This window comes from Arachis hypogaea, chromosome 3 (genome assembly GCF_003086295.3).
Source record: "Arachis hypogaea cultivar Tifrunner chromosome 3, arahy.Tifrunner.gnm2.J5K5, whole genome shotgun sequence".
NCBI lineage: Eukaryota > Viridiplantae > Streptophyta > Magnoliopsida > Fabales > Fabaceae > Arachis > Arachis hypogaea.
The window spans coordinates 81079073-81099934 of NC_092038.1; the positions used below are offsets into that span (position 1 = coordinate 81079073).

A 20862-nucleotide genomic window follows, 5' to 3' on the forward strand; every position below is an offset into this window, starting at 1 on the left:
CTTTTTTTTTATCTTTAAGTCATTAATAATTCTGCCATTTAGAATTCTGCACCCAACAATTCCTATTGATTAGCTTGACTAATTCATCCATTAACTAAAGTTGCTCAATTAATCAATCTCTGTGGGATTTAACCTCACTCTACTGTGAGTTATTACTTGATGACAATTTGGTAAACTTGCCAAGGACGGAATCATTATAATCATCATAGTGAAATCTTGGTCATTAAGTTTATGGAGTCGTTGCCAGGGATTGATTTTGAATTGACAATGATTAAGTTGATGGGTATTTAGATTAAGCATTTTTACTTACCTTGTTAATTACTTTAATTTCAATTTCTTATTTTCTTCTTGCTTTTAGCTCTTGAGTTTCCAGTTGTTCATTGTATACATATCCATTCTAACAAGAAGCACACTAACTGTTTGATACTTTGCATCAATCAAATTTGACTTACCCACCCTTCTTCCAAAGAGGGTGATAACCCTTATTTTAGATTTTTTTTGTGCTGTGTATGACAGAGAGAAGAGGAGCTATAACCTCCTACAATTTTGAACCTGAGAGGACATTTTTAAGATTGAGAAGAAAGGTAATGGCCAGAGGCAACAGAGTAGTTGGTGAAGAAGAATAAGAAGAGAATCCAATTCAAAACATGGAAGGTAAAGCACACAACCATCAAGATGAAGTAGTAGGCAACCATGACCCCCTATAAGAAAGGAGAGTGCTAGGCTCTTATATCAATCCCAATCTTGGGAATTGTGGGAGCAGCATCTTGAAACCCACCATACATGCCAACAATTTTGAGCTCAAACCACAGCTAATTACTCTTGTCCAGAATAACTGTTCATTTGGAGGAAATGCTCAAGAAGATCCAAATCAACATCTAACCACATTCTTGAGAATCTGTGACATAGTGAAAGCTAATAATGTTCACCCTGACACCTATAAATTGCTTTTGTTCCCCTTTCCTCTAAGGGATAAAGTATCTAAGTGGCTGGAATCCTTTCCAAAGGAGAGTTTGATAACTTGGGAAGAAATGGTGAATAAGTTCTTGACTTGGGAAGAAGTGGTGAATAAGTTCTTGGCAAAATTTTACCCTACCCAAAGAGTTAACAAGTTGAGAGCTGAGGTACAAACATTTAGACAATAAGATGGGGAGACTCTCTATGAAACTTGGGAGAGATATAAAGAGCTAACAAGAAAATGCCCTCCGGACATGTTCAATGAGTGGGTACAACTTAATGTTTTCTATGAAGGATTATCTCAAGAGTCAAAGAAGGCTCTAGATCACTCTTCAGGAGGTTCTCTCAATAACAAGAAGACAATTGAAGAGACCATAGACATCATAAAAAATGTGGATAATAATGAGTATTTCTATGACTCCGATAGGAATCCAAGAAGGGGAGTGATGGAGCTAAACCACATGGATGCTCTGCTGGCTCAAAACAAGGTGATCACAGCCCAATTAGCAGCACTAACCAAGTAAATAGAGAAGAATCAAGTCTTAGCAATCAACACTCAAGCAACTATGCAAGAAGGAGATAACCCAGAAGTTGAATGTGAATGGGAGCAAGCCAACTATGTGAACAATTCCTCAAGACAACCATATGACCCCAATGCTAAAACATATAACCCAGGTTGGAAGAACCACCCAAATTTTGGGTGGTGTTCATATCCTGGGTCGAGCTATGCGACTTGGGTTGATCGAAGGCGAAACAACCGACCTCCTCAGGTGAGGCTCCCCGACCTCTTCATAAAAAGAGTTCGGCCAAATCGACTGAAAGGACCAAACAGGCCCAGACAAAGGGACACAGCCCAAATCTAAAGGCAGCCATGGCCTGGAAAGATAAGGACGGTTCCCCTCAAAGATAAGATAGCTTTACTCAAAGATAAGATAAGATCACTATCTTATCTCCAGAAAAGGTCACTCCACGCCATTATAAATACACTGCAGCACCCAGGTATAACTCATACTCTATTCTACTAAAAAACCTGTATAAAGCACGAGCTAACTTAAGCATCGGAGTCTCTTGCCGGTACCACCACCCTCTAGTGACGAAGGATTAGCAGCACCCCCAAGTCCAACAGGCCAACCACAACAGTGCCGACCACCACCACAGATCTCGTCCGAGATCGACCTACAGTTTCAAGTAACCCTCGGAACATTGGCGCCATTGCCAGGGAACCTAGAAGTCATCCCATCATCATGGCAGACAACCTTGACAACGACCACGGTTCCATTCTGGAGAACAGAACGTCGCATAAAAACACGGATAGCACACCAAAAGATGCATCTCATCCAAATAAAGAGAAGAATTCGCCAAATACAGAAATCATGGAGGTCCTACAAGCTCAACAAGATCGTCTTAAATAACTCGAAAAAGAGGCCGAACACAGTGCGAAGCCAAAAGAAACCTCCAGAGAAAAGCTAGGCGATGCTGAGAGTTGGAGGACAAGCTCCTAAAACTCGAGGCCGACCTTAAAACCAAAACCATTCAGCCTGGTCACGGTGACAGCTCTCACAAGGATCAAGATCCCTTCACCAAAGAGATCATGAAAGCTAAAGTTCCAAAGGATTTTAAAGCTCCCGACATGACCCCCTACGACGGTACCTCCGATCCAAGCCATCATCTCAGCAACTTCAGAAGCAGAATGTATCTCACCGATGCCTCAGACGCTATTCGATGGAAAGCCTTCCCGACTACCCTAACAAAGACTGCAATCAAGTGGTTTGACAGTTTGCCTCCTAGATCCATCACAAGTTTTGACGACCTGGCCAAAAAATTTCTTGCCAGATTTTCCATCCAGAAGGACAAAGCCAAAAACTCCCCAAGCCTATTAGGGATCAAGCAAGGAGATCGGGATAGTCTTCGCAATTACATGGAAAGATTCAACAAAGCATGTCTTGACATACAGAGTTTACCAATAGAAGCAATCATCATAGGTCTCATCAATGGCCTGTGAGAAGGACCTTTTAGTCACTCCATATAAAAAAGGCATCCCACATCTTTAAATGAGGTACAGGAATGAGCAGAGAAATACATCAACATGGAGGAGAACTCTCGACTAAGAGAGGCCTCAAAATCCGGATTCTCCTACCCATTTCGAGACAAGGATAAAGAGTCCAAGAAAAAAGAAGACCAACATGGAGAGAAGTCTAAAAAATACCACAATTACGCCCCCTCTTTGGGTGTCTCTTGTAGATGTTTACCGAGAAATATGCCACACTGAGAAGATCCTGCCACCTCGGCCAATCAAAAGCAAAAAAAGGAAGAGGAAATCGGACAGAATACTACGAGTACCACCGAATCTACGGACATTCCACCAACGAGTGTTTCGACTTAAAAAATGTCATAGAGAAATTGGCAAGAGAGGGACGACTAGATCGGTATCTGGCCAAAGCAGATGAACCTAGAAAACGAAGAAGAGATGAAGAGGTCAGATGGACTGACCGACACCCTCACACCCCAGAGAGACATGTTCATATGATAAATGGAGGATTCACAGGAGGAGGGGTCTCTAAATCATCTTGCAAACGACACCTTAAAGAGGTATATCACGTTGGGGATGCGGAGAGGTCCCCCGACCTCCCTACCATCACCTTTACCTAAGAAGACGCAACAGGCATCATCTTGGGACATGATGATCCCATGGTCATCACTATCATATTGGCTAACGCAAACCTCCACCAAACACTCGTAGATCAAGGAAGCTCCGCGGATATCTTGTTTAAATCCGCCTTCGAAAAACTCGGTCTACGAGATAAAGAGCTCAGAGCATATCCAAACAGCCTGTTTGGGCTGGAAGACACTCCAATTCAGCCACTTGGATTTATCTCACTACACACGACCTTCGAAAAAGGGACCCGGTCAAGGACACTTAACATAGGTTACATTGTAGTCGATGTGAGCTCAGCTTACAATGCCGTAATAGGTCAGAGAACACTAAACCAGCTTGCCGCAGTAGTTTTAACGCCACATCTATGCATGAAGTTCCCGACTTCAGAAGGCATCACCACGATAAAAGGAGATCAAAAAATTGTGCGATGCTGTTACAATGAAAGTTTGAATCTTAAAGGAAATGGAGAAGAAATCAACACTATCAAACTCGAAGGGGTTCGAGGTCGCGAAGAATTTCGTCCACAACCTGAAGGCAAGATCGAAGAGGTCCAAATTGGAGATGTCATAGATAAAACAACAAATATTAGGGCAATCTTAAAGGGAGACCTAAGGGAGTCCCTAATACAGCTCCTAAGGAATAATGCCGACCTCTTTGCATGGAAGGCCACAGATATGCCGGGCATAAACCCCAAACTAATGTGCCACAAACTCAAAGTATACCTAGGATCTCGGCCAGTACAGCAGAGGCGTAGAAAGCTCAGACCGAAAAGATCCCAAGCTATGGAAGAACTGGTACAAGCCCTACTGGAGGCAGGATTCATAAGGGAGGTCAAGTACCCACTATGGCTAGCCAACGTTGTCTTGGTGAAAAAATCAAATGGGAAGTGGCGGATGTGTACTGACTACACCGATCTCAATAAAGCCTGCCCAAAAGATCCCTATCCACTCCCGAGCATAGACGCTCTAGTAGATGCCTCCTCCGGATATAAATTCTTCTCCTTCATGGATGCTTACTCGGGATACAATCAAATCCCGATGTACCCACTCGATCAAGAAAAGACATCATTCCTAACCCCAAAAGCAAATTACTGTTATTTCGTCATGCCATTCGGACTCAAAAATGCAGGAGCCACCTACCAAAGATTGATGAACAAAGTATTCACAAACCACATTGGAAAACTAATTGAGGTGTATGTAGACGACATGTTGGTAAAAACACAATGTGAGAAATCATTACTGTCCGACCTCACCAAAATGTTCGACACCAGAAGAAAGCATGGTAAGCGACTTAATACTGTAAAATACACCTTTGCAGTAGAGGCTGGAAAATTCTTAGGCTTCATGCTCACACAATCAGGAATTGAGGCAAATCCAGAAAAGTGTCAGGCTATACTTAACATGAAAAGGCCAACCTACGTCAAAGAGGTCCAACAACTCAATGGATGACTAGCTGCCCTATCTAGATTTCTAGCTAGATCGGCCATGAGATCTCTCCCCTTCTACGCCACGCTAAGGAAGGAAAAGAGGTTTGAATGGACCACAGAATGTGAACAAGCCTTTCAAGATTTTAAAAAATTCTTGGGGCAACCACCTATCCTTACCCGACCACGGGAAGGAGAAGCACTCATATTATACCTTGCAGTGGAAAGTCAGTTAATAGCTTCAGCGCTAGTCAGAGAGGAGGAGCATGGGCAACAACCCATCTACTTCATCAGCAAGGCTCTACACGGGGTCGAACTAAACTATCAAAAGATAGAAAAGTTCGCTTACGCCCTCATTTTAACCTTCCGATGCCTTCGCCCATATTTCCAAGCTCACACCATCAAGATTCGGACGAACCAGCCCATAAAGGCATCCTACAGAAGACCGACCTAGCCGAAAGAATCCTACAGTGGGTAGTCGAGTTATCCGAGTACGATCTTCAATATGAAGCTTGGACAGCCATCACGTCGCAGTAACTGGCGACTTCATTGCCGAGTATACTGATACACTGGGAACTCTTACGAAATGGAATCTCTACGTAGACGGCTCTTCAAACAAGACCAGGAGTGGTGCAGGGGTAATAATAAAAAGCGATAAGGGAACCCAAATCGAACTCTCCTTAAAATTCGAGTTCCCTGTGATGCGTGAGCATCTTTTCTATCTTTTCCTAGTGAATTTGCATTGTTGAGTTTAATTAAGAATTAATTATATTTTAGCCACTATGGATGCTATTTTGAGTTTTGTGCAATTTTATTTATTTTAGGTAGCATTCGGATGGATTTGATGGAGTTTCTACAACACAATAATCAAAGGAGATGGCTGCGAGGAGCGACGCGCACGCGTGCCTAACGCGTGCGCGTAAATTGGAGGTATCCATGGCGACGTGTGCGCCTGACCGACGTGTACGCGTGATTTCTGGGTCCCATTTTAGCACCCATGTTAGGGCGGATCCAGTGAAGTCAAGTGGTCACCACGTTACAAGACGCGGAGTAGTTAGTTAATTATGATTTAAATTTAAATTTTGATTTTAAAATAGGAAAAAGATATTATCTTAATTTTAAATATTAGATTTAAAATTAATTAGGATTAGATATAAAAAGGGGAGACTTCTCTTCTATTAGGTACATTCCATTAGGGGAATTCCATTAGGGAATTCTATACAAATTTACATCTAACAACATTCCATGAGCAACTAATCCTCAATCGTTAAGGTTAAGAGCTCTGTCTATTTGTATGGATTGATTCGTTTGATCTTTTTAATTTAATTCATGTCTTGATTTATATTTCAATAATTGTTTTCGTTCTTTATTCTATGAACATTGGGTGGAATGGAAGTATGACCCATGTTCTAATTGAGTTCTCGTAAAACTTGGAAAAGCTCTTTACTTGAACAACAGCTTGAAAACATATTATACTAAATTTTTAATTGTTTGTATTTAAAGGGATACATGACATATAATCCCCTTATTTGTGGATAATTAGGATTCTTTTGGCACATAAACTAGAAATTGATCATCATCCTCTATTTGGAATTAATTGACCAAGGAATTGGCAATTAATGAATTTTAGAGGAGACTAAGAAGGTCTAAGGAATTAGGGTCTAATCACATATAGTTTGCCATGAAATTAAATCTTGCATGATTAAATTAATTAGTAATAAAAGTTAATCCGGAAATTAGATAACTCTGAAACCTTAACAGTTTTCTCCATATTTTATTCCCAATTTATTTATTTGTCTATCCTTTTTATATTCTGAGTTCGAATTTAAACATTTTGAATATCTCAAAACCATTTTCTGCTTGCCTAACTAATCCTATCAAACGCTATTGTTGCTTGATCCATCAATCCTCGTGGGATCGACCCTTACTCACGTAAGGTATTACTTGGTACGACCCGGTGCACTTGCCGGTTAGTAGTGTGGGTTGTAAAATACCGCATCAAGTTTTTGGCGCCGTTGCCGGGGATTGATTGTGATTAACAACTATTAGTTGTTTGATTGTTTAGATTAGGCGTTTTAATTTTAATTTAAAAAAAAATTCCTTGTTTTAGCAACCCCCTCCCCTGTTTTGTTTTCTTTAATTTTTTTCTTTTTCTTTTATTATTTAAAAAAATAATAATAAAAATAAAAAAATAATTTTTAGAAAAAAAGAAAAAAAATTTTGAAAAAAAATTTTTAATAGCACCAATATTTTTCTTAATTTCTGAAATTAAGTTTGGTGTTTCCTAGTTAGTTTTATTTTAATTCTTAGAATTCTGTTCTTTCTTCTTTGGTTTCCTGATTACCACATGGTGCGTTTAATCCTTTTTGGTGTTTTGTGCTAGGGAAAAATAATGGAGAGAGATCACATGGGTTACTACTCCCACCCGAGTAGTGATTCATATTATGGTTGATGGAGGAACTATCCAAATTTTGGTTGGCAAAGTCAAAACCAAAGAAACTTCAATGCTCCATGTTCCAACTATCAAGAACCACCACCTCCATATTCATATCAAGAACCACCATCTCAATTTTCATATCAAGAACCATCATCTTTCTAACCATACCAAGAACCACCATCTCTCTTTTCATATCAAGAACCATCATCTCCTTCTTATTCATATCAAGAGTCACAATCTCCTTATTCATCTGAAATACCATAAGATCTTGAGCTCCTCATGAAAGAATTCCTACATGATATAAAGACGAGTGTCAAAAATGTAGAGAATTATGTATAGACGATGATCAAGAACTAGGAAGAGGAACAAGCAAATTCCTTCCCAAGAGATACAATCCAAAATCCTATGGAAGAAAGCGAGAAAACCAATCAAAGGAGTTTATACTCCAGTGAATTAGAGAACTTTCCACCCTCACATATAGAAAAAGACGAAGATGCACAACCTCCCATGCCCTTGGTAAGCAATGAAGAAGAGATTGATTTAGAGGAAAGCTACCAAGAAGAAGAGGTTGAAATTGAGGAAGCTTGCAAAGAGGTAGAAGAATTCAAAGAAGAACACAAGGGAGTGGAGCTTGCAAGACCTCTTCCAAAGCCATCACCATCCAATACAACATTCAAGTGGATAAAATTTCTATCATTAACCTTTACATTCCCACTTGAATATGGGCTACTGGAGACGGATGGTCAACTTAGAGCTCTTTGTGGTATTAAGTGTAAGAGGAAGATGGTTAGTGGTAAGAGTTGTCAAGCAAGGTTCAGTATGGTTGCATGCTCCACATTAAAGTGCAAGGATTGGTGTAGATCTCAATTGAATGGGTCTAGAAGGTTGTTTGGATGTCTCTGTGAGAATTCAGATTGCTTGCCACCTAGTGGGAACAATGGTGATACACAAGAAGACGGGTGTAAAAGCAAGGTTTGGAACCCTGGAATTCATTCCCACAATCAACAGACATTGGGCCTTGTCACTTGCTTCAACTTGCTCAAAGGCATTAGGTGCCTAGTTTGGGATCCCAGTAGCCATTGGAATTACAAACATTGGTGGAGATTTCTGGATCAGTACAAGCACAAGCCACCATGACAAGGAGCTCACCACATGTCCAACTTAAGGACTTTAACTAAAAGTGCTTGGTGGGAGACAACCCACCATGGTATGATCATTCCTTTTCATTCTTAGTTATTTTTCGTAGTAGTAGTTTTCTCACTTATTTGATTTTTATTGAGTTCTTACTAATTTTCTGATCATGCAGCTATTTTAGAACAGGAACCGGATAAAAAAAAAAGAGAAGAGCACCCGACGCGTACGCGTCAGATGGGTGTGCGTGAATAAAAATGAACAGAGAGTTGCACGGGAGTGGCACAAGAGTGAGGCCTTTCACACAAACATGCCTACGTGTACGCGTACCCCACGCGTGCGTGTCATTGATGATTTTGGCACTCTACGCGTGCGCGTCATTGACGCATACGCGTAACTTGAATTTCGACGTAAATATATGTTGGGCAGAAAGCTGTGCTGGTTTGGGGCTGGAAGTGTGCTAGAAGCACAAAATTGACCACATATACGCGTCCCTGACACGTGCGCGTCATTTGACCAAACGGCCATCCACGCGTGCGCGTGCATGACGCGAATACGTCGTATGCCAATATTGGTTCCCTAGCCACGCGAACAGAGAGTTATGCGTGTGCACGGCTGGATTTGCACGAATTGCACAAAACCAAGGGCACGCGTACGCGTGCCTGACGCTTACGTGTCATTAATAAAATTTCGCGCCCCACGCGTACGCGTGCTGCACCCGTACACGTCGCCTGCACTGCACAATTATACTAGTTCGCTGTCTAGTTTTTATTTTCCTTCTCTCTCTCTCAATCCTAATTCTCTCTTGTTCCTTTATCCTTTTATTCTTCTTTCATCTTATTATTTGTTTTTGTTTTCAGAATTTATTTGCTTGAGGACAAGCAACAGTTTAAGTTTGGTGTTGTGATGCGTGAGCATCTTTTCTATCTTTTCCTATTGAATTTGCATCTAATTTGTTGAGTTTAATTAAGAATTAATTATATTTTAGCAACTATGGATGCTATTTTGAGTTTTGTGCAATTTTATTTATTTTAGGTAGCGTTCTGCTGGATTTGATGGAGCTTCTGCAACACAATAATCAAAGAAGATGGCTGCGAGGAGCAATGCGCACGCGTGCCTAACGTGTGCACGGAATTGGAGGTATCGATGGCGACGCGTGCGCGTGACCGACGCATACGCATGATTTGAAGATTTGTTCAGCGACGCATACGCGTGACCGACGCGTCCGCGTGACTCGCAAAAAGACCATCGACGCGTACGCATGACTGACACGTACGCGTGACATGCGCCACGTGCAGAAAATGCAGAAACCGCTGGGTTGGTGATTTATGGGCCCCATTTTAGCACCCAAGTGAAGTCAAGTGGTTAAAATTCAAATTTAAATTCTGATTTAAATTCCCCACGTTACAAGACGCGGAGTAGTTAGTTAATTCTGATTTAAATTCAAATTTTGATTTTAAAATAGGAAAAAGTTATTATCTTAATTTTAAATATTAGATTTAAAATTAATTAGGATTAGATGTAAAAAGGGAAGACTTCTCTTCTATTAGGTACATTTCATTAGGGGGATTCCATTAGGGAATTCTATACAAATTTACATCTAACATTCCATGAGCAACTAATCCTCCATTGTTAAGGTTAGGAGCTCTGTCTATTTGTATGGATTGATTCGTTTGATCTTTTTAATTTAATTCATATCTTGATTTATATTTCAATAACTGTTTTCGTTCTTTATTCTATGAACATTGGGTGGAACGGAAGTATGACCCATGTTCTAATTGAGTTCTCGTAAAACTTGGAAAAGCTCTTTACTTGAACAACAGCTTGAAACATATTATACTGAATTTTTAATTGTTTGTATTTAAAGGGATACGTGACATATAATCCCCTTATTTGTGGATAAGTAGGATTCTTTTGGCATATAAACTAGAAATTGATCATCACCCTCTAATTGGAATTAATTGACCAAGGAATTGGCAATTAATGAATTTTAGAGGAGACTAGGAAGGTCTAACGAATTAGGGTCTAGTCACATATAGTTTGCCATGAAATTAAATCTTGCATGATTAAATTAATTAGTAATAAAAGTTAATCCGGAAATTAGATAACTCTGAAACCTTAATAGTTTTCTCCATATTCTATTCCCAATTTATTTATTTGTCTATCCTTTTTATATTCTGAGTTCGAATTTAAACCTTTTGAATATCTCAAAACCATTTTTTGCTTGCCTAACTAATCCTATCAAACGCTATTATTGCTTGATCCATCAATCCTCGTGGGATCGACCCTTACTCACGTAAGGTGATGACATGTCACCATGTCATGTTTTCTATGCTTTTTCATACAATAAAGTGATGATTAGTGCTTAAATATTGCATTCTTTTGTGCTTAATTGGAATATTTCCTTGATCTTTTAATTTTATAAATCTTGTAGGAAATAAGAAGAAAAAGAAGCAAAGAAGCACAAAATAAGCTAAAAAGGAGAAAAAAAGAGCTTTGGGGCACACTTTGAAGTCGGAGCACACTTTGGAGCCTTAGGCCACGCTTTTAAAAGTGTGGCCCATGACCAAATCAAAGAAGGAAGCAACCAACACACACAATGCTCCGTTCTTGCCAAGAGCAGAGCATTATTGTGATGAAAAATGAGCTTGGAAGCAAATTTTCGCTAAGTTAAAACCTGGGCGCTCACAGCATGACCATGCCTCCTTCAAAGGGATATAACTTGAGCTACATATGTCCGATTGATCTGCAACTTCTCTTGTTATTTTTCTGCATAATTCAAGAAATTAAGGATTTGAATCAAAACTCTCTTTACTGCTTGCTTCTCTATTTTCTTCTGTAATTATTTTCTGTTGGGTCAAGGAAGGATTTGAGATCTAAACTTATTTTCTAGTCTCACTGAATCCATGAGATCTTCAACCTCTCCTTTAGATTCTGCAATTGATTTGAATTTATTTTCTGCTTTGCTTCTTCAAGCAATTGTTCTCTGCTATTTAAATTTTCTACACTTATTTCATCTTCCACTTCTCTGTTTGATTGCTACTTATGCTCTCTTGTTTAATTTTTGAAATCCCAGCACCCAATCCCCTTTTATTCTTCAAGTAATCTACATTTCTTGCACTTTAAGTTTCTGCAATTTACTTTTCTTTCAATTTAAGTTTCGGCTCTTTTACTTTCTTGCTCTTTAAGTTTCAGCAATTTAATTATTCTGCACTTTTAATTCCCTGCCATTTACTTTCTGTTGGCTGTTCATCCAATTTCACTTCAATGTTAGCTTGACTAAACTAATCACCCACTAAAGTTGCTTGATCCATCAATCCCTGTGGTATCGACCTCACTCATGTGAGTTATTATTACTTGATGCAACCCGGTACACTTGCCGGTTAGATCTATGTGTTTGGAAATTTTGTTTTCCGCAAAAACACCATCATAAGGTATTACTTGGTACGACCCAGTGCACTTGCTGGTTAGTAGTGTGGGTTGTAAAATACCACATCACCCTGCTTCAAATAATCAGGCTGAATATAAGGCATTACTAGCTGGTTTGAGGCTGGCTAAGGAGGTTGGAGTTCAAAAGCTTATCATCTTCAGTGATTCACAAGTAGTCACCTCACAAATAGGAGGGAGCTACCAAGCTAAGGACCCTACCATGAAAAGGTACCTGGACAAAACCAGAGAACAGCTCGGACAACTCGGGGAATATGAGGTCCATCATATCCCTCGGGAACAGAATGCTCGAGCTGATGCACTCTCAAAACTAGCCAGCACCAAACCAGGGGGCAATAATAGAAGCCTCATCCAGGAAATTCTGCAAAACCCATCAATTGTGGAGAAAGAAAAGATCCTAGCCATATCAAGGCAAGATCAAGGGTGGATGACCCCCAAAATCAACTACCTCCCGTCAGAGACGCTCCCCATAGATAAGAAGGAGGCAAAGAGGCTAAAGCGAGAAGCACAATACTACACCATAATGGACGATATCTTATATAGGAGAGGGATCTCAACTCCCCTCATAAAATGTATACCAACTTCCAGTACAAGGGAAGTCCTGGAAGAAGTACACAGCGGCATGTGTGGGAACCACTTGGGGGCACAATCTCTCTCCAAAAAAGTACTCCGAGCTGGATTCTTCTAGCCAATACTGCAAAAAGAAGCGGGTGAATTCGTTAAGACATGCTCACCATGCCAAAAGCATGCTAACTTCCACATTACTCTACCGGAAGAACTCATTGGTGTAATGTCGCCCTGGCCATTTGCAAAATGGGGGCTCGACCTTCTCGGACCCTTCCCCTAGGGGTCGGGACAAGTCAAATTCCTCATTGTAGGAGTAGACTATTTCATAAAATGGATTGAGGCAGAACCCCTAGCCAATGCCACTACCCAAAGAAGTCAGAAATTTTTATACAAAAATATTGTTACGAAGTTTAGGATTCCTCACTCCATCACTACGGATAATGGTACTCAATTCACTAACACAAGTTTTAGAAAATTGGTAGCTGACTTGAAAATAAAGCACAATTCACATCCGTAAAACACCCATAAGCCAATGGACAGGCAGAAGTCGCCAACAAAGTTATACTAGCCGAGTTAAAATGGATATTATACGACGCAAAGGGAGCTTGGTGGTGCACAAAATTGTGATCATCAATGGCGCCATCAACATGGTACGCTCAATTGCAACCTCAACTCTTTATCACAACTTTGCACAACTAACCAGCAAGTGCACTGGGTCGTCCAAGTAATAAACCTTACGCGAGTAAGGGTCAATCCCACGGAGATTGTTGGTATGAAGCAAGCTATGGTCATCTTATAAATCTTAGTCAGGCAGATTCAAATGATTATGGAGGATTGATAATTAAAAGATGAATAAAACATAAAGTAAAGATAGAGATACTTGTGCAATTCATTGGTGAGAATTTCAGATAAGCATATGGAGATGCTTTGTCCCTTCCGTCTCTCTGCTTTCCTACTGTCTTCATACAATCCTTCTTACTCCTTTCCATGGCAAGCTGTATGTTGGGCATCACCGTTGTCAGTGGCTACAATCCCGTCATCTCAGTAAAAATGTTCAACGCGCTCTGTCATAGCACGGCTAATCATCTGTCGGTTCTCAATCAGGTTAAAATAGAATCCAGTGATTCTTTTGCGTCTGTCACTAACGCCCAGCCTTCAGGAGTTTGAAGCTCGTCACAGTCATTCAATCCTTGAATCCTACTCAGAATACCACAGACAAGGTTTAGACCTTCCGGATTCTCTTGAATGCCGCCATCAATTCTAGCTTATACCACGAAGATTCTGATTAAGGGATCCAAGAGATATCCACTCAATCTAAGGTAGAACGGAGGTGGTTGTCAGGCACACGTTCATAGGTGAGAATGATGATGAGTCTCACGGATCATCACATTCATCAAGTTGAGGAACAAGTGATATCTTAGAATAAGAATAAGCTGAATTGAATAGAAGAACAATAGTAATTGCATTGATACTCGAGGTACAGCAGAGCTCCACACCTTAATCTATGGTGTGTAGAAACTCCACCGTTGAAAATACATAAGAACAAGGTCTAGGCATGGCCGAATGGCCAGCCTCCCGAAGAGGGTTCAATCATAAAAACATGATCAAAAGATTCCAGGATGTCAAATACAATAGTAAAAGGTCCTATTTGTAGATAACTAGTAGCTTAGGGTTTACAAAAATGAGTAAATGACATAAAAATCCACTTCTGAGCCCACTTGGTGTGTGCTTGGGATGAGCATTGAAGCTTTCATGTTTAGAGACTTTTCTTGGAGTTAAATGCCAGCTTTTGTACCAGTTTGGGCGTTTAACTCCCATTATTGTGCCAGTTCCGGCGTTTTACGCCAGAATTCTTGAGCTGAATTGGAACGCCTGTTTAGGCCATCAAATCTCGAGCAAAGTATGGACTATTATACATTGCTGGAAAGCCCAGGATGTCTACTTTCCAACGAAATTAAGAGCGCACCAATTGGACTTCTGTAGCTCCAGAAAATCCACTTCGAGTGCAGGGAGGTCAGAATCCAACATCATCTGCAATCCTTTTCAGCATCTGAATCAGATTTTTGCTCAGGTCCCTCAATTTCAGCTAGAAAATACCTGAAATCACAGAAAAACACACAAACTCATAGTAAAGTTCAGAAAAGTGAATTTTAACTAAAAACTAAAACAAATATAATAAAAACTAACTAAAATATACTAAAAACATACTAAAAACAATGCCAAAAAGCGTATAAATTATCCGCTCATCACAACACCAAAATTAAATTGTTGCTTGTCCCCAAGCAATGAAAATCAAATAAGATAAAAAGAAGAGAATATGCAATGAATTCCAAAAATATCTATGAAGATCAGTATTAATTAGATGAGCGGGGCTTTTAGCTTTTTGCCTCTGAACAGTTTTGGCATCTCACTCTATCCTTTGAAATTCAGAATGATTGGCTTCTATAGGAACTCAGAATCCAGATAGTGTAATTAATTCTCCTAGTTAAGTATGATGATTCTTGAACACAGCTACTTTATGAGTCTTGCCCGTGGCCCAAAGCACTCTGTCTTCCAGTATTACCACCGGATACATACATGCCATAGACACATAACTGGGTGAACCTTTTCAGATTGTGACTCAGCTTTGCTAGAGTCCCCAATTAGAGGTGTCCAGGGTTCTTAAGCACACTCTTTTTGACTTGGATCATGACTAAATTTTTTTTTTCTTTTTCTTTTTCCTCTCTTTCTCTTCTTCTTTTTTTTCTATTCACTGCTTTTTCTTGCTTCAAGAATCATTTTTATGATTTTTCAGATCCTCAGTAACATGTCTCCTTTTTCATCATTCTTTCAAGCGCCAACATTCATGAACAACAAATTCAAAAGACATATGCACTGTTCAAGCATACATTCAGAAGTCAAAAGTATTGCCACCACATCAAAATAATTAATCTGTTATAAAATTCAAAATTCATGCAATTCTTCTCTTTTTTAATTAAGAACATTTTTCATTTAAGAAAGGTGATGGATTCATAGGACATTCATAACTTTAAGGCATAGACACTAAGACACTAATGATCATAAAAATTCGAAAAACAGAGAAATAAAGTACAAGGAGATTAAAGAACGGGTCCACCTTAGTGATGACGGCTTGTTCTTCCTCTTGAAGATCTTATGGAGTGCTTGAGCTCCTCAATGTCTCTTCCTTGCCTTTGTTGCTCCTCTCTCATGATTCTTTGATCTTCCCTAATTTAATGGAGGAGGATGGAATGTTCTTGGTGCTCCACCCTTAGTTGTCCCATGTTGGAACTCAATTCTCCTAGGGAGGTGTTGATTTGCTCCCAATAATTTTGTGGAGGAAAGTGCATCCCTTGAGGCATCTCAGGGATTTCATGATGAGTGGGATCTCTTGTTTGCTCCATCCTTTTCTTAGTGGTATCCATGAGGACTTGGTCCAACCTTTGATCAAAGTTGACCCTTTTTGAGTTTGAAAGGGACCTCGGGGATCACCTTCTTCTTGGCCACAACTTCATAGAAGTGGTCTTGATGCACCCTTGAGATGAATCTCTCCATCTCCCATGACTCGGAGGTGGAAGCTTTTGCCTTTCCTTTCCTCTTTCTAGAGGTTTCTCTGGCCATAGGTGCCATAAATGGTTATGAAAAAACAAAAAGCAACGCTTTTACCACACCAAACTTAGAAGGTTTGCTCGTCCTCGAGCAAAAGAAGAAAATCGAGAGTAGAAGAAGAAGAAATAGAGGAGATTGAGGTGGCTTTATTTTTCGGCCAAGGGGGAGAAGTAGTGTGTAGGTTGTGTGAAAATGAAGGAGTGAAGATGGGTTTATATAGGGGTGGGGAGGGGGGTAGGGTTCGGCCAATATGGGTGGGTTTGGGAGGGAAAGTGGTTTGAATTTGAATGGTGAGGTAGGTGGGGTTTTATGAAGGATGGATGTGAGTGGTGAAGAAAATGGTGGGATTTGATAGGTGAGGGATTTTTGGGAAAGAGGTGTTTGAGGTGATTGGTGAATGGGTGAAGAAGAGAGAGAATGGTGGGGTAGGTGGGGATCTTGTGGGGTCCACAGATCCTGAGGTGTCAAGGAAAATTCATCCCTGCACCAAGTGGTGAGCAAAAATGCTCATTCTGCCAATTCTGGCGTTAAACACCGGGCTGGTGCCCATTTCTGGCGTTTAACGCCAGCTTCTTGCCCCTTCCTGGCATTTAACGCCAGTCTGGTCCCCCTTTTTGGCGTTAAACGCCCAGAATGGTGCCAGACTGAGCGTTAAATGCCCATTTTCTATCTTCACTGGCATTTAAACGCCAGCAAGTTTTCCTCCAGGGTGTGCTGTTTTTCTTTCTATTTTTCATTCTTTTTTTGCTTTTTTTCAATTGATTTTGTGACTTCCCATGATCATCAACCTATAGAAAACATAAAATAACAAAAGGAAAATAGATAAATATAACATTGGGTTGCCTCCCAACTAGTGCTTCTTTAATGTCATTAGCTTGACAGTGGGCCCTCATGGAGCCTCACAGATACTCAGAGCAATGTTGGAACCTCCCAACACCAAACTTAGAGTTTAAATGTGGGGGTTCAACACCAAACTTAGAATTTGGTTGTGGCCTCCCAACACCAAACTTAGAGTTTGACTGTGGGGGCTCTGTATGACTCTGTTTTGAGAGAAGCTCTTCATGCTTCCTCTCCATGGTTACAGAGGGATATCCTTGAGCCTTAAACACAAGGGATTCTTCATTCACTTGAATGATCAATTCTCCTCTATCAACATCAATCACAGCCTTTGCTGTGGCTAGGAAGGGTCTGCTAAGGATGATGGATTCATCCATGCACTTCCCAGTCTCTAGGACTATGAAATTAGTAGGGATGTAATGGTCTTCAGTCTTTACCAGAAGATCCTCTACAAGTCCATAAGCCTGTTTTCTTGAATTGTCTGCCATCTCTAGTGAGATTCTTGCAGCTTGTACCTCAAAAATCCCTAGCTTCTCAATTACAGAGAAAGGCATGAGGTTTATGCTTGACCCTAGGTCACACAGAGCTTTCTTGAAGGTCATGGTGCCTATTGTATAAGGTATTGAGAACTTCCCAGGGTCCTGTCTCTTTTAAGGTAATCTCTGCCTAGTCAAGCCATCCAGTTCTTTGGTGAGCAAAGGGGGTTCATCCTCCCAAGTCTCATTACCAAACAACTTGTCATTTAGTTTCATGATTGCTCCAAGGTACTTAGCAACTTGCTCTTTAGTGACATCTTCATCTTCTTCAGAGGAAGAATACTCATCAGAGCTCATGAATGGCAGAAGTAAATCCAATGGAATCTCTATGGTCTCAGTGGGAGCCTCAGATTCCCATGGTTCCTCATTAGGGAACTCATTAGAGGCCAGTGGACGTCCATTGAGGTCTTCCTCAGTGGCGCTCACTGCCTCTTTCTCCTCTCCAAATTCGGCCATGTTGATGGCCTTACACTCTCCTTTTGGATTTTCTTCTATATTGCTTGGAAGAGTACTAGGAGGGAGTTCAGTAACTTTCTTACTCAGCTGACACACTTGTGCCTCTAAGTTTCTAATGGAGGACCTTGTTTCAGTCATGAAACTTTGAGTGGTTTTGATTAGATCAGAGACCATGGTTGCTAAGTCAGAGTGGCTCTGCTTATAATTCTCTGTCTGTTGCTGAGAAGATGATGGAAAAGGCTTGCCATTGCTAAACCTGTTTCTTCCACCATTATTGTTGTTGAAACCTTGTTGAGGTCTCTGTTGATCCTTCCATGAGAGATTTGGATGATTTCTCCATGAAGGATTATAGGTGTTTCCATAGGGTTCTCCTATGTAATTCACCTCTTCCATTGAAGGGTTCTCAGGATCATAAGCTTCTTCTTCAGATGAAGCGTCCTTAGTACTGCCTGGTGCAGCTTGCATTCCAGACAGACTTTGAGAAATCATATTGACTTGCTGAGTCAATATTTTGTTCTGAGCCAATATGGCATTCAGAGTATCAATCTCAAGAACTCCTTTCTTCTGATTCATCCCATTATTCACAGGATTCCTTTCAGAAGTGTACATGAATTGGTTATTAGCAACCATTTCAATAAGTTCTTGAGCTTCTGTAGGCGTCTTCTTCAGATGAAGAGATCCTCCAGCAGAGCTATCTAATGACATCTTGGACAGTTCAGATAGACCATCATAGAAGATACCTATGATGCTCCACTCAGAAAGCATGTCAGAAGGACACTTTCTGATCAATTGTTTGTATCTTTCCCAAGCTTCATAGAAGGATTCACCTTCCTTCTGTCTGAAGGTTTGGACTTCCACTCTAAGCTTACTCAATTTTTGAGGTGGAAAGAACTTTTCCAAGAAGGTATTGACTAGCTTTTCCCAAGAGTTCAGGCTTTCTTTAGGTTGTGAGTCCAACCATATCCTAGCTCTGTCTCTTACAGCATAAGGGAATAGCATAAGTCTGTAGACCTCAGGGTCAACCCCATTGGTCTTGACAGTATCACAGATTTGCAAGAATTTAGCTAAAAACTGATGAGGATCTTCCAATAGAAGTCCATGGAACTTGCAATTCTATTGCATTAGAGAAACTAATTGAGGCTTAAGCTCAAAGTTGTTTGCTCCAATGGCAGGGATAGAGATGCTTCTCCCATAGAAGTCGGGAGTAGGTGCAGTAAAGTCACCCAGCACCTTCCTTGCATTGTTGGCATTGTTGTTGTGTTCGGCTGCCATGGGTTCTTCTTCTTTAAAGATTTCTGTTAGGTCCTCTACAGAAAGTTGTGCTTTAGCTTCTCTTAGCTTTCGCTTCAAGGTCTTTTCAGGTTCAGGGTCAGCCTCAACAAGAATGCTTTTGTCTTTGCTCCTGCTCATATGAAAGAGGAGAGAACAAGAAAATATGAAATCTTCCATGTCACAGTATAGAGACTCCTTGATGTGTCAGAGGAAAAAAAGAATAGAAGGAGAAGGTAGAAGAATTTGAACTTATTAAGAGAGATAGAGTTCGAATTGTGCATTGAAGAGGAGTGTTAGTTCATAAATAGAAGGATGTGAGAAGAGGGGAAGAATTTTTGAAATTAAAGTAAAAGATTTTAAAATAATTAAAAGAAATTTTGAAAATTTGATTGATGATTTTCGAAAACTAAGATTGAGAAAGAAATAAAGTGATTTTTGAAAAAGATTTTGAAATTAGAAATCAAAAAGATATGATTTGAAAACTATTTTGAAAAAGATGTGACTAAGAAGATATGATTGAAAAGTTATGGTTTTAAAAAGATATCATTGAAAATATATGATTGAAAAACAATTTAAAAAGATTTGATTTTTAAAATTAATGACTTGGCTAACAAGAAAAGATATGATTCAAACATTAAACCTTTCTCAACAGAAAAGACAACATACTTGAAATGTTGAATCAAATCATTAATTGTTAGCAAGTATTTTTGAAAATGGAAAGAAATTGATTTTGAAAATATATGATTGAAAAGATATGATTTGAAAAAGATTTGATTTTGAAAAATTATGAAAACTTGAAAAAAATTTGCATTAAAAACAAAATCTTCCCTCTTGTGCCATCCTGGCGTTAAACGCCCGGAATGCTATCCATTTTGGCGTTTAATGCCCAAAACTCTACCCTTTTGGGCATTAAACGCCCAGCCAGGTGCCCTGGCTGGCGTTTAAACGCCAGTTTTCCTTCCTCACTAGGCGTTTTGAACGCCCAGCTTTTTCTGTGTAATTCCTCTGCTGAATGTTCTGAATCTTCAATTCCCTGTATTATTGACTTGAAAAGACACAAATTAAAAAAAAATTTGGATTTTTAATAATGAGGAATAATCAAAATGAAACTAAGATCAACTAAACAATGCATGCAAGACACCAAACTTAGAAGTTTGTATACTACTGACACTAACAAGTTGAGAATGCATATGAGAAACAACAAAACACTCAAGACAAGAGAATTTAAAGATCAGAGCAATGAAATCATCAAGAACAACTTGAAGATCAATGAAGACACAGGATTGAATTCAAAGAATGCATGCAATTGACACCAAACTTAAAATGAGACACTAGACTCAACAAGAAACATAAAATATTTTTGGTTTTTATGACTTTGTAACTTTTTTTTGGATTTTTCGAAAATTATATGTAGAAGAAAATAAAGAGATTCAAAAATTTTAATAAGAATTCCAGGAATCATGCAATGTTAGTCTAAAGCTTCAGTCTAAAGAAATTAGACATGGCTAGCCAAGCTTCAGCAGGACATTGCATTCAA

The 20862-nt window shown here is 39.7% G+C and overlaps 1 non-coding gene across 1 annotated transcript; it reads left to right on the top strand.

Moving 5' to 3' along the window:
* The first annotated feature begins 18812 nt into the window (after positions 1–18812).
* Positions 18813–18920, top strand: LOC112793821 (small nucleolar RNA R71). The gene has a single exon (XR_003198513.1). It is a non-coding gene; the product is annotated as a small nucleolar RNA R71 (small nucleolar RNA).
* Positions 18921–20862: the final 1942 nt, after the last annotated feature.